The 16,918-nt window shown below is 34.6% G+C and overlaps 1 long non-coding RNA gene across 1 annotated transcript; it reads right to left on the bottom strand.

Moving 5' to 3' along the window:
* Window positions 1-6,221: 6,221 nt before the first annotated feature.
* On the bottom strand, window positions 6,222-8,555 carry LOC110713599. Its single transcript, XR_002510007.1, has 2 exons — window positions 8,033-8,555; window positions 6,222-6,371 (listed from the first exon to the last, which is right to left on the bottom strand). It is a non-coding gene; the product is annotated as an uncharacterized LOC110713599 (long non-coding RNA).
* Between the last annotated feature and the right edge of the window lie 8,363 nt (window positions 8,556-16,918).

Below are 16,918 nucleotides of genomic sequence, written 5' to 3'. Positions count from 1 at the left end.
ACTTAAATTAATTTATTGAACTAAAATGATTTTTTTACCGATTCTCTATTATATTTCTTTTTTTTTTAAATTACCTATTTTTACTAATCTGAATTTATTTTTACATAGTTTGATTTTTTTACTAAATGAAATTATTTTTAAAGGTGATGTGATAGGGCATCAATTGTACTTTTTGGTTAAATCAGGGGTAAATTAGTAACCGCGTCATAAAGGGCAGGTTTAGGAATAATGGACTTGATCATAGTAGACTTGATCCTAATAAAGGGTATCTTTGTCATTTTAATGGTAATTATGCCAAGGCTTGGGCCAACCCAAACAAATCCAATTAAATTTAGACAAAATAAAATGATTCGGATTAAAAAAAAAAGAGAAGTTTAGATTATTCATTAAAATACTCCTTACGTTCTTTTAAATGCTCCATTTTGACTTTGATACCAGTCATATGTGCCACTTTAAGCGATATTTGTATTTTGTACATAAGATCATATAAAGTCATATGAACACATGTTAAAATCCTTTTAAGCGTATAATTTTCGAATATCAACTTTTAATATTTTATTCTTATTACTAATCTTGGTGATGAATTATGCGTTGACTAATACGCTGATCAAATAAGGACACTTTATAAATAAAGTTTAATTTATTGTGAACCATTACCATTTACTTTACACTTTTTGTAAATAACTACCATTTAAATAATTTTTTTTGTAAAAAATAACTAATTGTTAAAAAATTTGTTTCAATACCAATACTATTCAACGCCAAAATATAAAAAATCGTCTTGTGGGGCCCACTTGAACCAAACCCTAACCATCCACCACTCTCCCACCTGAACCGAACCCTTACCCACCACTCCTCTACCTTAATCGAACCCTAGCCACCCATCACTCCCCCATCGAACCATAACCAGTAGTGGGTGGCTAATTTGATTCAATTTGGGGGGGGGGGGGAGTGGTCGGTGATTAAGGTTCAATTCAAGTGGACCCCACAAGACCATATTTTTTAATTGTTGTCGCTAAATGATAGTGGTACCAATTGCGGATCCATGATTTTTGAGCCTGTGGGTCAACCTGAATTTTTAATTATTCGTGTGTAAGGAGGGTGATCCCATCGTAAGGGGTACTCTCCTTAAATTCCCTTGGCCACTTAAAAGCCTAGCTAGGACTTTACACTTGTTAGGGTGTAGTAGGATTTGAATTCCTGACTGTTTGGGGGACCTTGAATTAGAATTGATTATATCATCACACTTTTTTGTAAGAAACAAGTAGGTAGGGGTGAAACAAATTCGGTTTAAAACCAAACCGAACCGAAAACCAAATATGGTTCGGTTTTTTTTTAAGTGGTTTGGTTTCGGTTTTGAAAAAAATAATAATTCGGTTTTCGGTTTGGTTTCGGTTTGAGAAAGTGAAAAACCGAAAAAACCGAACCAAACCGAAATATAGGCCCAAACCCAAAAAATAACCCTAGCCCAACAGATTTACCCTAAGTATATAAACGAAAAAAAACCCTAATTATCTCATTTCCTCTTCTCTCTTCTCCGCGGCTCCACGCTTCACCCTTCTTTCTCCTCTTCTGATCTTCTCAGTCTTCTCACTCACTCTCCTTTCCTCTTCTCAAGTTCTCAGTTCTCAGTTCTCCCCCTTCACTCTATCTCCTTTTCTCTTCTCACTTCTCCACCTTCCATTCGCATCACCATCGACGAATCTTTTGAAGATTTTCGAACTCCATCAAGGGCATCAACTAAAGGGTTTTCATGTCAAATTCGACCATGAAAACACTAGATCTAGTGTTTTCATGGTCGAATTAGACATTGAAACCCAAATTCGAGGTAAGGGCCGTTGTGTAGGGGCCGTTGTATAGGGGTTTGGTGTATGACTGCTCTTGCTGTTCTGCGTTTTTTTATTAAAAACTTGTTCAATTCTGTTGTTAAAACTTGTTTGTATGGAATGGTTGGTTTGATTTTGTTACTTTGTTGTTAAAAATTGTTTAATTATGTGTATGGATTGGTTTGATTTGATTTTGTTAAGTTGAAACTTGTTGAATTTGAAGTTTTAGAACTTGTTAGTGATATTATGCTACTGCAGTACTGCTTTGTTGATGAATGAGGCCCGAAAAATTGCAGATTATTGGCCCAAATAAATGAGGCCCAAAAAATTCGGTTTGGTTCGGTTTCTTATTATGAAACCGAAATAAATATGGTTTGGTTTGGTTCGGTTTCTAAAGTAAAGGGTGCGGTGTGGTTTCAAAAATACAGAAACCGAATTAGAGTGGTTCGGTTTCGATTTGGGCAAAAAACCAAACCGAAAACCGAACTTTCACCCCTACAAGTAGGAGTCGCCAATGAGTTTTAGGAAAAACTCATAAACCTCGTTCATGCCTTTCTTCCATGTGGAGTTCATGGAATAATTAGCACGAATCATAAGTTTACCCATGCCCAAATTGGTCTATAAACCAGAAATGAGTTCGGGAGCAAGGGTACTAAGATAACGTTCCTTTTAGAGGGGAATCATCATCCTAGCCTTAGTACGACCTCTACTAGCTCTTCCTTTTTTACAATTTCATCACCAAACAATATATGTAACGTGATACCTAAAACTATGTTAGTTAATTTTATTTACAAACATTAATTCACATAGGAATTACATCGTGAAAGTCGTTATTCTTATTTAATAATATTCGTTAAAGAACAATAAAATAAACAAGATCCGCCTTGGCTTAAGTGATCAACCAACAATTATTTAATTCAATTCTAACCTTTATTTAACGCAAGATACTATGTGGAATTGATTAATTAATTATTTTAAAGGTGATCAAACAACACTAATTAATTAATTATAGTCCTTTTAAACAAGAAAATAAAGGTGATTTAACTAAGTGCTCGGGAATTTACCACTTCTCTTTTCTAGATCTTCGTTTAGAACACTTATGGACTCCTTCTTGTTGGGGAACCTCCACCGTAGTAACAAGATATTGAAAGGGTGAGTGTTTAGGACAAGAGGGCTAGGTTGCACAAGTTCACAAGTTATTTCGCCAGAGTTTTAGGTTAATTTTTGTCTGTTTAAGCCTCGATTTAAGCTCGTATTTATAGGGAATGATTAGGTTTAGGGTTTCGAGCATTCTGCGCAGCAGGTGTCGCGCGCAACAGATAGAGTTGTGCGCAGCATCCCAGCGCAAGTTATAGAGTTGCGCTGCTATGTCCAGCGCAACTAATTGTCGTGCGCCCGGATTTATGGTAAGATTCGATTTTATATTTTCCGTAGCGCAACCCTGGTTGTCGCGCGCAACTGAATAAGTTGCGCGCGGCAGCCCAGTGCGACTTTGAGAGATGCGCGTGGCTTTTTCTGCGGCTATAGACACCCATTTGTGTCTTTCCAAAACCAAACCCAGTGATGAGTACCTTTTACGTCGAATCATAATCGAATGAAACGAAAGTGTGGAAAGGTCTAGTGTTGCGGAAAGTTTTAATTTCTTTTCTCTTCTTTCTGTTTTTGAAAACTTATTTTAAGAAAACAGCCAATCCAGTTTGGTTGGTCCATGATATGGGTCCAATAGTAGTGTAATTGGATGGGGCTTGCAAAGACCTTTCCAACGATATATTATAAGCCCAATTCCGATGAATATTGAGGAAGTTATGGCCAATTTACTAAACTGGGCCCGGTTTGAGCTTTATGTACGGCCCAATGATCTAGGGGAGGGCCTAATATGATTTATCATTCCTAATGCAATTAGGAATGGTTTTAGTCTTCTAGATTATTCTAGAAGGTTCTTTTCATTCCTAATTCAATTAGCATTGATAAATTGACTTTTGTTGACTTTTCAGAGTTTTAATCAAAATCAAATAGCATTTTCGAGGAAATTATATGATTTAATCCTCCAGTACGGTAAACTTATCAGATTTTTGAAAACGCGTTGGTATCAGCGCTTAAAGAGCCTAAGCATTGGCTCATTAGCAAAAAGCACCGACATATAGGTTCAAGAGCAAAAGAGAGCACCGACATATAGGTTCAAAGCAACGGAAGCGCCGATGTACAGGCATAGCGGAAGCAAAGTTCAGGCGAACTTTTAAAGATCGACAGGCTAGATCTTCGGTAATTTCCTTTGGAAAATTATCGCATTAAGCGAAGGTGACTTCAAGAGAAGATATCTTCGACAGCATTCCCTAGCTTGCGAAGAGTTGTCATGAACAACTGGAGATTGTTTCAAGAGAAATAATCTTCGATAGTTTTCCTTAGGATGTGGAATATTATCAACGCGGATGGAGATTGTTTCAAGAGAAATAATCTTCGATAGTGTTCCCTAGGATGTGGAATATTATCAACGCGGATGAAGATTGTTTCAAGAGAAATAATCTTCCATGGTATTCCCTAGGATGTGGAATATTATCAATGCGGAGGAGGATCGTTTCTGGCGAAGCAATCTTCTAGTTGGAAGTAGTTACAGGCGTAGCAGTTTTCAAGCGGGATGACATTCTCTAGCTTGCAGGAGGTCATCAAAGCAATCGGTTACTTTCAGAGACGTGTGCTCGACGGTGCAAGATACGCGTTTCTTAACTCTTTTATCTGTTTAACTAATGCTAGTTTTGCAGGTATCGGCGTTACAAGATTGATTTAGGATCGCAGAACGTTCTAAATCATTCTTCGTCCCTATCGCTACTTTGACTTTTGTTTTCGAAACTCACGTTTCTCCAAACTCAGTCAAAGTGGAGGCTTCTGTAGACACCCATTTGTGTCTCCCCAAAACCAAACCCAGTGATGAGTGCCTTTCACGTCGAATCATAATCGAATGAAATAAAAATGTGGAAAGATCTAGTGTTGCGGAAAGTTTTAATTTCTTTTCTCTTCTTTCTGTTTTTGAAAACTTATTTTAAGAAAACAGTCAATCCAGTTTGGATGGTCCATGATATGGGTCCAATAGTAGTGTAATTGGATGGGGCTTGCAAAGACCTTTCCAACGATATATTATAAGCCCAATTCCGATGAATATTGAGGAAGTTATGGCCAATTTACTAAACTGGGCCCGGTTTGAGCTTTATGTACGGCCCAATGATTTAGGGGAGGGCCTAATATGATTTATCATTCCTAATGCAATTAGGAATGATTTTAGTCTTCTAGATTCTTCTAGAAGGTTCTTTTCATTCCTAATTCAATTAGCATTGATAAATTGACTTTTGTTGACTTTTCAGAGTTTTAATCAAAATCAAATAGCATTTTCGAGGAAATTATATGATTTAATCCTCCAGTACGGTAAACTTATCAGATTTTCGAAAACGCGTTGGTATCAGGCTTGGCGCCTAACCCTAGGCCTGGCACCTGGCGCTAGCCATTGGCGCCTGACGCTAGTGGTGGAGCCTGGCGCCAGCTAGCCAGGGTTGGCGCCAGCCCTGTTTTCTGAGCGTCAGACTCTGTTTTGTTTAATTTATCTTTTTTGGCTGATTTTTTCTATAAATATTGTATTAAAAACTCTGTTTTCACCAACCATTAATCATCTACATCCATCATTCATCAACAATCATTATTCTTTAGCATTCTCTAAATCATTCATCTCTCTTAAAACATTCAATTCTTACTTTGCTTTTCTTATACAAAATTCCGCATTCACAAGATCTAGAAATACCTAGCCATATTCGGAGTTGTCTTCGCCCTAGACGTGAAAGGTTTAATTTCTGAGGGTCTGGTCCCAAATCTCTATTTCAATTATTTAATTTAATTGTTTGATTATTATTTTCCTTGAAGTTACTAACGTGTGTATTTTGTTATTAGAAAGAGGTACGAGGCATCAAAGTAAGTACTTTATTGATTTATTGATATTATGATGTAGAAATCATGTTTATATTGTTATTATGATATTCCTAGTATCATGTCTAGGGTAATTTTAATATTAAATATGATTGTTACGATGTTTCTTATGTTCTTCCTAATATTTATTCATGTTAGTATCATGTTAGGATTAAAGATTTGATTTTTATTGCTTAGTGACATGCTAGGGTTTGTTATTAATCTTGTTAGTATCATGCCTAGGATCTTGTTATTATTATGCTTTAATATTAACATGAACATGATTATGATTATAATTGTTATAATTTATGATGACATTATTATTATTATTATTATTATTATTATTATTATTATTATTATTATTATTATTATTATTATTTTGTTCATGATTACTTATTATGTTGCTTGATTTTTATTGTTATTGCTTATCTTTAGTCGCCTTTTTAATTTTTTTTTTGTTTATTTTGATCCCTTCATCGACTGTTTCAGTGTATAAAACATTAATGTAACCCCCAAATCCCTCATTCTGATTCTATTTTGTTCTATCCTTGCTTAGCTTGTCTAGCTTTCTCATAATGTCCATCTAGATCTTGATTCCTACAAAGAACACACAAGACAGTTAGTTGACGGACATCATTGATCACAAATAGATTTTTAGAGTGTCGGACCCCTAGAAATATTAGCTTGGTTATCAGAGTTTACATTGCTAATTCTAGTTCATTACCTTTTAATTGTTGTAAACAAATTTTAGTAGACTCTTGACCCTAGCTATCTTCAAAGCTATTAGCAAAATAAATCTGGCTAGGGGATGCAGAAACATTTAAGTGATTGAATCATTGAATTAGGGGTAGGATAACCATTAAGAACTAATAAAAATATCGTTTGAAATAGTGTATGACTCCCCTTAACTATATGTACTATTTCATTCTGCAGATTGTCGGGAGTCAGGTCCTTGTGAAAATCCTAAAGAACAAGAATGCACCCCCCTTTTAGAACTACTGAATTTTAAATCGAGTATGGCAAGGGCTATGGCAAGGGCATACGTAGGGATGCAGAGCTCATAAGTTTGGGTGTCAAGAACAAGCTAATAAATAATCAGGGTGATATTCAACTGCCATAATTTACATGGGAAAGATCAGTTAGAAAGTTTCTCATTGAAAATGTAAGAGAAAAAGACGAGCTTAAAACAAAGCTTAGAGAAAAACTACTACATTCAACAGAGGCGGCTGTAGTGGGAGATGGCACTGAACCAGCAAAAGAAACAGTTTTGCTTGACACAACTGATGAAGATGTAGTCCCAGCCACGGAAGCATAAGTCTTGCCAAAAGTTATTTTTTTGATGGGTTTTGGTGTCAGATAATTTTAGTAGCTTCTACTATAGAGTAGTTGTTATCAAACATATACAGGAGATAATATAAGGCTCTGAATACATAAAGGATTTTTGCTTGATTATCAGGGTATACTTCAATCTACAAGTTAATATGTCACTATATCAGTGCTTAAACTGGGATGGGTGAGTAGAGTTTTGGCGGGTCTCTAAAATTGGAGAAATTCTAAGCTATACCAAATGTATTAAAGGAGTGAGGTTAGTTCTTTGAAATTTACTAGAGTGTTCAGACCTGTTTGCATCTTAATGGATTACCTAATTGTCACAATGCGACAGACCTGATCATACTCCCAGCACTTCGTACATGATTGTCTTAAAGGCAAGGGATCAATACATAGTCTGCCAATTAAGTTCTATCCAATTGTTCATAAATATTTATACCATTAGTTTTAGTAGAATGAATATCGAAATATACACATCAACAAGTCAAAACCTAGCAACAGAAACCCTCTTCTTAACCCCCTCAATCCTTCCATCCTTTTCAACCATCCATTCAGACAATCAAACAGAAGCAAATCAGTTCAAAAATATCAATAATCATTCATCAAAGTTAATTATAAACTGTGGAGTAGCGAGAAAAAAAAGTAATATTTAACTCAAAGTTTAATGGAATAATCAATTAACTGCATTTCAACATAAATCAGGACAATAAACAAAATTAGCTCATATAATTAAGAATCTAACAAAAACATCACAAATTAGCGATATCTAACTTGCAGCAAATTCGAGCGAAAAGAGAAAATTCGATCAGTAATTACAAAATTGATATGGCAAAACTGAAAGTGACTTTCAAATCGCATGAACTCAACAAATTATCACACAATTTCTCCACTTCTATCAAAAACACAACATACAATAATAAAATTGATACCTGAAACTTTCGATTTGGGCGATTACTCAAACGAAAATTGAGCAGCAGAGAGAATTGTATCCAGCAATTCTATCGTATCAATTGGAAGCACTTCAGACGAAAGGGAATCAAGCAGAAATGAGTAATCGAGTAATAAAAGATTCGAGCAATCAATTTGGGAGATTCGAGCAATCAATTTGGGAGTTTCGATCAATCAATTGGAGGTATGTTAGGGTTCATCATTTCTAAGTGGGAGAAAGAATCGAGCAATATAAACCTGTAAAGTTTTTATTTTGTTTTTTTTAAAACAAGTTTTTATTTTGTCACTTGTAGAGTTTTTTTTTTCTTTTTTTAAAGTAAAATACTTTGAGGAATTTTATTACTCGTAGAGTTGTAATACTTTTCCCCTCAAATAAAAAAAAAAGAAAAAAAAGAGTTGTAGTACTTACAACTTAGGCTCGAATTTTTTGAGCTTTTAGGCAGAGCAGATTTCAGTAGAACATAGAAAAGAAGAGCAGAGCATGGCTTCCACACACTACAGAACATAACATAGCAGATCATCAAAGCGATTTTTAGTATAGTAGAGTAGATTTCAACACAGTAGAGCAGAGCAAGGCAGAGTAGAGCAGAGTAACTCAAAAGAACAAAGCCTTAGAGAAGGCTAAAGGCAACGAGGGTAATTTACATAGTTGTCCTTATTAGCGAACAAAACTAATTTTAGTTAATCAATTAGCAGATGAGAAGAGGAGTAATGCCATGTTAGAGCTTTATAGGTTAGGGATGTTATAAAATAAGGTAACACTTCTTAGGTGTTACTATAAAATGTTATCTATTTAAAAGTGTTACTCTATAATGTTACCTATGTGAAAAGTGATACTTTGTAATGCTACTTATTTTAAAAGTGTTACATTAAGTGTTACAATCTACAAAAATGTTACCAAAGTGTTACTTATAAATCTATTAATTTTGCACTTTAATAAGTGTTACAAACACGTGTTACGTAAACTCAATTATGTACTAGTGCGATTTTAGTCCAGATTTGCAAATTCATCAACAACTAACATTAATTTTGGGAATATTAATCTATGATATGATTGATGAACAATATGAACAATGATGAACAATATGAAGTATGAACACTGATGAACGATTGTTGAACAATATCAAAAATGTTGAATGATTTTAATTTTGTGATTTTTAATTATAATTATAAATTCAAATATTAATTAATATTATAAAAAATAGATTTATAATTTATAATTATGTATTTCTAAAAAAAATACATGTATTAAAAGAATACAAAAATAAAATACAATTTTAATATATTATGTATATTAAAAATAATTCAAAATGAAAATAAAAATACTAAATATAGGTCAATCAAATTTTGCCACATCAGCAAATTGTAGTGTCATTTTTTAAAAATGACATTGTAGAATTTTTAAAATGGTATACATATATAGATAGATTGGTTCATGAAAGTGCAAGTGGCATATCAAATTTATTGATGAAATGGAAAATGGTATATTCAAAATTATTTTTTTAAGACGTATATTAAACTAAATTAATAGAAGTGCAACTACTGTGCAAGTGGTATATCAAATAGTTTTTCATCAAGTTCCATGTAATGAAGATGTATTTTGATAATGTATTGTAAACTTACAATTATATTTTTTTGAAACTTACAATTACTAGGGAATCCTATGCGCGCGATATAGCTAGCCATCGTAGGGGAGTTATAAATTCGAACCTCAAAGTTTACGTACTTTGAGCTGCTGTTGAATTATACTTGTCTTAGGTCGATCAATAAGAGATTATATCTTAATTTATTTAATTGTGGAAACATGTTTTGTGTTATGATTATTTATTTTGAAAATGATCATATATATTATAACTCGCCAATGTACGCGTATTACTATATAAAAAGGCAATCAAAGATATGGAATCATTTTATAACTACAATAGGAGTGTTATGGAGAGGACAAAACCCTCATTGAACACCCTGTCACAAAGGCTATATGAATTAGTATATTTCCCTGCAATTAGATAGTCTTTGGACCATATAATGGAGGAGATAGCATTTATGAGCTACGAGTATTTAACTGATGATGTATTAGTACATCTTAATTCTTTCCTATAATCATAAATTATAAGCTTTTCCTAGGATAAAAATCGAGACAATGTCATAGTAACTAAAGCAAAATACATCTTCAAACAACCTCTTAATCAAAAGCATAAGACTATAGTACCTCATATGTAAGACATAACTGCTACAATCCGTAGAAGACTCATCAAATGAGTTGCTTTGCTTGACTCCCCTATAAACACAACTAAAAGAGATTACATCAAAAGTATTACTCTTATGTGTTTTTTTTTATTATCATTTTAATGGTATTCAAGCAATTACACTTTACATTCCACCACTACGAAGGTACCATTATTGCATTCATCCGTCAACTCCACCAATCTTGAGTTGTCCCCAACTCTAACCGGATACGGGCGTCTCCGAATAGTATGCTTATTCACCTCTTCGTATAACATAAACAAATAGATTGCACAAACTTTACATTTCCTTTATTATAAAAATAAAAAAAATAAAAAACAATAAAAAAATACCAACAAGGTCATCATCCTTATAGAATTATCGCGGCGGTGGGTGGTGACCGGGGGAATAAAAACTGACATGTTAGCAGTATTTTCCAGCAACTAGAAAAGGAGTTTTTGAGAAAAGAGAAAATTGAGAAATGGGGATTTTGGCCTTTTCGATGGATTGATAAGAAGGAAGATAAAAAAAAAAGAAATATAGGACAAAAATACAAAAGGTTAAATACTTAAATGCATTAAAATTAATTTTAATCGGTGGTAAATATGTCAATTAACTTTTTTAAGGGTATAATAGTCTTGACACTATTCATAAGAGTATTTTCCCACTTTTTATAGGGTAGGGATATTAAGTCCGAGAAAAATGACAAATTCATACATGTGCGAATAAACGGTTTTTTTTTGTAATAATTAATGCTATTCATTTTTTTATTTAGATGTGTGATTAATTTTCTTGAACTAAGAAGAGAGATACTTCAATCCGGCGGTAAGTCACACCCAAATGAAACTAGGTTTCGTGGATCATCATGTGGCCAATTATTTCCATTGATTGTCGATCACATTTCAGTATAAAAAATTTAAAAGTTAGATACTGTACTAAACATCATAAAATAGATATTCATTTATGTAAGTTTAAAATCCTAAATATTTCGTATAAAATAATAGTATGAATACATGTATAACTCTCAACCTATGTAGTCTCTCTATTCTTTTTTATTAGTTATATTTATATTTTTGACACTATTCATGAGATGATATGGAAGAATCTCTAATACAACATAGGACGCGTTTCTGGTGCGGAAGGGTGTCACATCAGTAACCTCTAAAGTAATTCCACTTAAGTAACCCTTCTAGTAACCCCTCAAGTAACCCCACTTAAATAACCCCCAACCTAGTAACCCTTGATCAGATCTAGTAACCCCTGACTCACCACCAACGGAAAACTACCACCTACCCATAATCACCACCAACGAACCACTACAAACCTAAACCTAGTATCCCCTAACTGTACCTAGTAACCCCTGACCTAACCACCAATTCCACTGTTAAAGTAGCCACCAAACACCACCACCCGCCACCAATGAAAGAACCACCACTACCCATCCAAAAAACCACCACTAAACCCACCGACGAAACCACCACGAAACTAGTCTAGAAATTACATAACTTCTAATTTGATTTTGCTTTAGATATCTCTTTTATAAAAATTACTTTGATCCAAGAATTTCTTTGGTTTAGGATACAATTACAGCTAAACAGCAACCGGATCTGGAAATTGGTGTACGAAGACGACGACGGAAATTGGTGTACGAAGACGACGACATAAGTTCATGTACACAGACGAAGGTTTGAGTAGATCGAGATGCTGCTACCGGAGTGTTGCGACAAAGAGGTTGAAGAGTTGCCAAAAAGTATGAACGTCGACAAGGTATTGCTGTAGAAAATGCTAATGGGAGAAGAAAAGAGGAGAGAGAAAAAGAATTTAAAAATAAATTATGGCTGGCTGTACGGAGTAGCCAGCCGTATATGAAACTTTGTGTACAACATAATATAGTCATATGAGGTTTGGTTTTGTTTACTTCATTTCAATAAATACTTTATTTTTATTATTTAGTCGTTATAAATTTTCAAGTATGCTAAAAGACATTAATGGTCGACAAGTGTATTGAAAAACGAGAAAACTAAGTCAAAATGTAACCAATAAAAAACGGAGAGAGTAGTATAGATAGATATGGAGGGAATAGTATTGTCAAAACGGTTTGACAGTTCGGTTTCGGTTCGATTTTAAATCGGTTTGGTTTGGAAACGAGTCAGTTTGAAATCGGTTCAAATGCCTTATAGGTCGGTTTCGGTTTGTTTTAAATTATTATCGGTTTGGTTTGGTTTCAGTTTATTCTTGAGCGATTTTAATTTGGTTTGGGTTGTAAATGGTTCATGTAGTAAATGGTTCAGTGTAGACGGATTGCGGTTTGTTAACGGGTCGGTTTACACAATTTTTATCCTAGTTCAAATAGCTTAGTGTTTTTTTCGGTTCAGTTTAATTTAAGTTGGTTTAGAATAGGTTTGGTTCGTTAATGGGTTTGGTTCTTACACGGTTTAACATTATTTGATTCGGAACGAATTTGGTCGGTTTTGGGTCTACTAAAATAAAAATCGAGTCTGTTTTCGATTTTTTAATCGGTTTTATTTGAGGCAATTAAACGGTTTTGGTTTGAAATTTGACTTATTATAATTGATAAACTTACTAATAATATTCTTTATTATAATTTTGTATCTTTAATTTGAAAGATTAAAGGATACAACCATCCTATTCTAAAATTTTGATTAGGCCAGCTTTGGTCCAATATAATTCCGAGCAAGATATGAAGCACTTTGATGATGTTGTTTTAAGAGAAAATGCAGATTATTTTTGCTTAATCCATAATTACATAAAGTAAAAGTGAGAGAAAATAATAAAGAAACATGTGCACATAATTAGATTTCATTTAAAATTTATTTTGATTTCAACCATTCATTTATAATAAGTGGACTATAAACAGTTTGATTTATAATCAGTTCGGTTCATAAAACAGTTTAGTTTATAAACGAATCGGTTTGTAAGTGGTTCAGTTTGTAAATTGTTTGGTTTGCATGTACATGGTTCGGTGCAAAATGGGTTGCAGTTTGCCAACGGCTCGTTGTAAACGGTTTTTATTTTGGTTCAAACGGTTTCGGGATGGATTATTTCAAGTTAGAAACGGTTTGGGTTTTTTTTTCGGTTAGATTTTTTTTCGGTTAGATTTTTTTTCGGTTCGTTAACGGGTTTGGTTCTTATATGGTTTAACATTACACGAATCGAATCGGATTTGGGTTAATTAAAATACGATTCGAGTTGATTTTCGATTTCAGAAAATCGGTTTTTAATCGATTCGATTTTTATTTGGATCGGTTGATTTCGGGCATATAAACGATTTCGATTAAAAATTTGACAGTGCTGGGAGTAGGGGTGTTCATAAATCGGTCCGGACCGAAAAAATGGACCGGACCACCCCAGACCGAACCCGGACCGGACAAGACCGAATTAATCGGTCCGGTCTTCGGGTCGTGAAATTCATTTTTTCGGTCTTCGGTCCGGTCCGGTCCGGTCCAAAACCCTATAAAAACCGATTTTGGACCGGACCGATTTTTTTATAAAAAATATGTGTGAAACCTTAAATAACGTTTAAAATTATCCTTAATAAGCTTAGAAAACTTTAACTTTATAAGTTTTTTTGCACTAAACATACAAAAAAAGACGAAAAAATGACGTTATAATATAGTTTTCCCAATATTTTCTTTGTGTTTTCCTTTACTTTATTAAAAATTAATATTGTTTTTTAAAAAAATTCTTAAATCGGTCCAAAACAGTCCGGTTCGGGTTTTGGACCAATTCTTTCGGTCCGGTCCGGGTTCGGTCCTAACTTAATCGGTCCGGTCTTCGGTTCTTAAAATTCTAGTTTTCGGTCTTCGGTCTTATCCGGGTTGGTCCGGTCCGGTCCGGTCTTGGACCGATGAACAACCTTAGCTGGGAGGGAGTAATGGATATGAGGAGTACAAAACGAAATGGTAGTATTCGTTTATATAATAACATGTACTCGTACTTGAGCATTGTCCGGAACGAAAAACCTACTAGATAATGGAGTACTACACGCATATTAGTCGCTCTACTCCCGGTCCCAAGTTCCCATACACACCTGTTAGGAATATAGGAAAATATATTATTCTGATATATTTTCCATATAGATTTCATAATATTATATTTAGGATAATAATATATCTTAGTGATATTCTAAGATAGATTTATGGAAGCTTATATGATAGAGTTTATATTGTGTAAGTTATCTTTTGTAGGCTATAAATAATAGCCAAGATCATCAATACAATTCAAGCTATTCTCTCATAAATAATTTGTCATGGTATCAAGAGCAGGTTAAATCTTGGGACCGTTCACACAAGCTACTCCCCCTGCCGGTGGGTTAGAATATTAAACCCACCGGTGGGATTCATAAATTTGCTTCCTCTATGCAATAGTATTGCTCTTTGAAATTTCTATTTTTTTATTTAATCCTTTTTTTTTGGAATAACCATGTGATACGTGGGTTATTATTGGTGTATGTGATCAATATGAATGATCATATGTGATTTGGTTAGGTTGTAGCGTTTGAGTGTGCTTCCTCCATTATTGCATCTCCATGGAGATGAAGAAAAGCCACGTTTGGCGTATTATTTATTATTTAAAAAAAAAAATGCAAAAGACCACGGACACCAGCGAAGGGCCTGGCAAAGAAGATCACGGACACCAGCAAAGGGCCGTGGCAAAGAAGATTACGGACACCAGCAAAGGGCCGTGGCAAATAAGACCACGGACACCAGCAAAGGGCCGTGACAAAAGACCACGGACACCAGCAATGGGCCGTGAAAGAAGACCATGGACACCAGCAAAGGGCCGTGGTAGCAAAAGTTCGTTTTTTTTTTAAATAAAAAAAATTGAAGGCGACATCAACATAGTAGTGCAACTCAATCGACTTCAACAAAGTGCGACTTTCCAATCGTAACGTTCGTGTTACTGCCGTTACGATTGCGGGAGGGTGTTAGGAATATAGGAAAATATATTATTCTGATATATTTTCCATATAGATTTCATAATATTATATTTAGGATAATAATATATCTTAGTGATATTCTAAGATAGATTTATGGAAGCTTATATGATAGAGTTTATATTGTGTAAGTTATCTTTTGTAGGCTATAAATAATAGCCAAGATCATCAATACAATTCAAGCTATTCTCTCATAAATAATTTGTCAACACCTCCCTCCATCTCGAATTTCACTAGGAATTCATAAATGAAAGACAAGTGGTATAAAAAAATTCATATTCATTACTAGATGTGTAAATGGTTTACTTAAATTATGTCATAAAAGTGCAAGTGGTATATCAAATTTATTAACGAAAAGAGCAAATGGTGTTTTTAAATATATTAATAGAAGTGCAAGTGGTATATCAAAAAGTTTTTCATCAAATTCCATGTAAATGAAGATCTATTTTGGTTCTGTCAAAAAAATTTTTTGGTAATGTTTTGTCAACTTACAATAATTTAAAGGCTGAATATGACAAATTCAAACATGTGCGAATATATTGATTTCTTAAAATTTTGTTTAATGCCATTTTAAAATTTGGATGTGTTATTAATTTTCTTGAATTAAGGAGGATAGATACTTCAATCAGGCGGAAAGTCACATCCAAATGGGAAATTAGGGATCGTGGGTCATAATGTGACCAATTACTTCCGTTCATCAATTCACAGTCCTTGTAAAGACTAAAAACTTTTAAATATGTCATTAATCAACCAAGTCAATTACAAATATTTTTCTTTGTAAACAAAATTTCCATTACTTCTCAAACTTTACATACTATGTATAAAAGTAATTTTAATACTATTCTAAATGTCTTTGACTCTTTGTTGATCCGGTTATGTCACACATGTATAACCTGCATATAACTATGAGAAACTTTTTCTTGAAACCAGACTCACCGGGTGTTTAGGGTAAAAATACCCTAGACACGTGGACCAATGAGATGAGGTCACGTGGTGAGATCAGGATGGCCCAAGTGGCCCAATATCCTCTTGACACGTGGCCCCTTTGGATAAGCCTCTGAAATGGCGGCCTTCAAGGGCCCAAATCCCTAGGAGCGCCGTAAAGCGGCGCAGCCCACTAAAATCTAGGTCAAGTGACTTAGATAGGGGCACATTCTCCAACGACCCTATAAATAGGGAGATATTTTCCCATTTTGGGGACACGTTCAATCATTTATTACACCTACATTCTCTCTCATCAGAGAAACACCTGAGCTTGGAATCCAAGCAGATCCCCACCTAAATTTCCGTACTCTTTATTCCCTTTCAAGTTACTAACTTGATCTTCAGAGGTGGAGCTCCAACCATCCGGAGTTTCCGTTGTTTTGCAGGTACAGCTCAGCCGGACCAATCTTTGTGACATAACTCTCCCGAGGGACAAAAACACCCAAAATATTTGGCGCCGTATGTGGGGAGAGTACCTCGAATATGGTTCAAGAGTCTGTACCACCCCCTAAGCGTCTAGGCGACGATCCGGAAATTTTCACTGATCAAGAGGACGAAGATCCTCAGGTTGAAACTTATATAGCCGATGATGGCTCTATGATAACCAAGCGCATCCGGCCCAGAGACACTCTGTAGCAGGGTGCCAGCCAGGTGGGTACAAATCAACCCCCTAGGCAGCCGGAAGGGGAAACCCATACGGCAA

The sequence above is a fragment of the Chenopodium quinoa genome, unplaced genomic scaffold (genome assembly GCF_001683475.1).
Source record: "Chenopodium quinoa cultivar QQ74 unplaced genomic scaffold, ASM168347v1, whole genome shotgun sequence".
Classification (NCBI taxonomy): Eukaryota; Viridiplantae; Streptophyta; class Magnoliopsida; order Caryophyllales; family Amaranthaceae; genus Chenopodium; species Chenopodium quinoa.
Note: the sequence above shows the minus strand (reverse complement) of the source record. Positions and strands in the feature narration are given on the sequence as shown.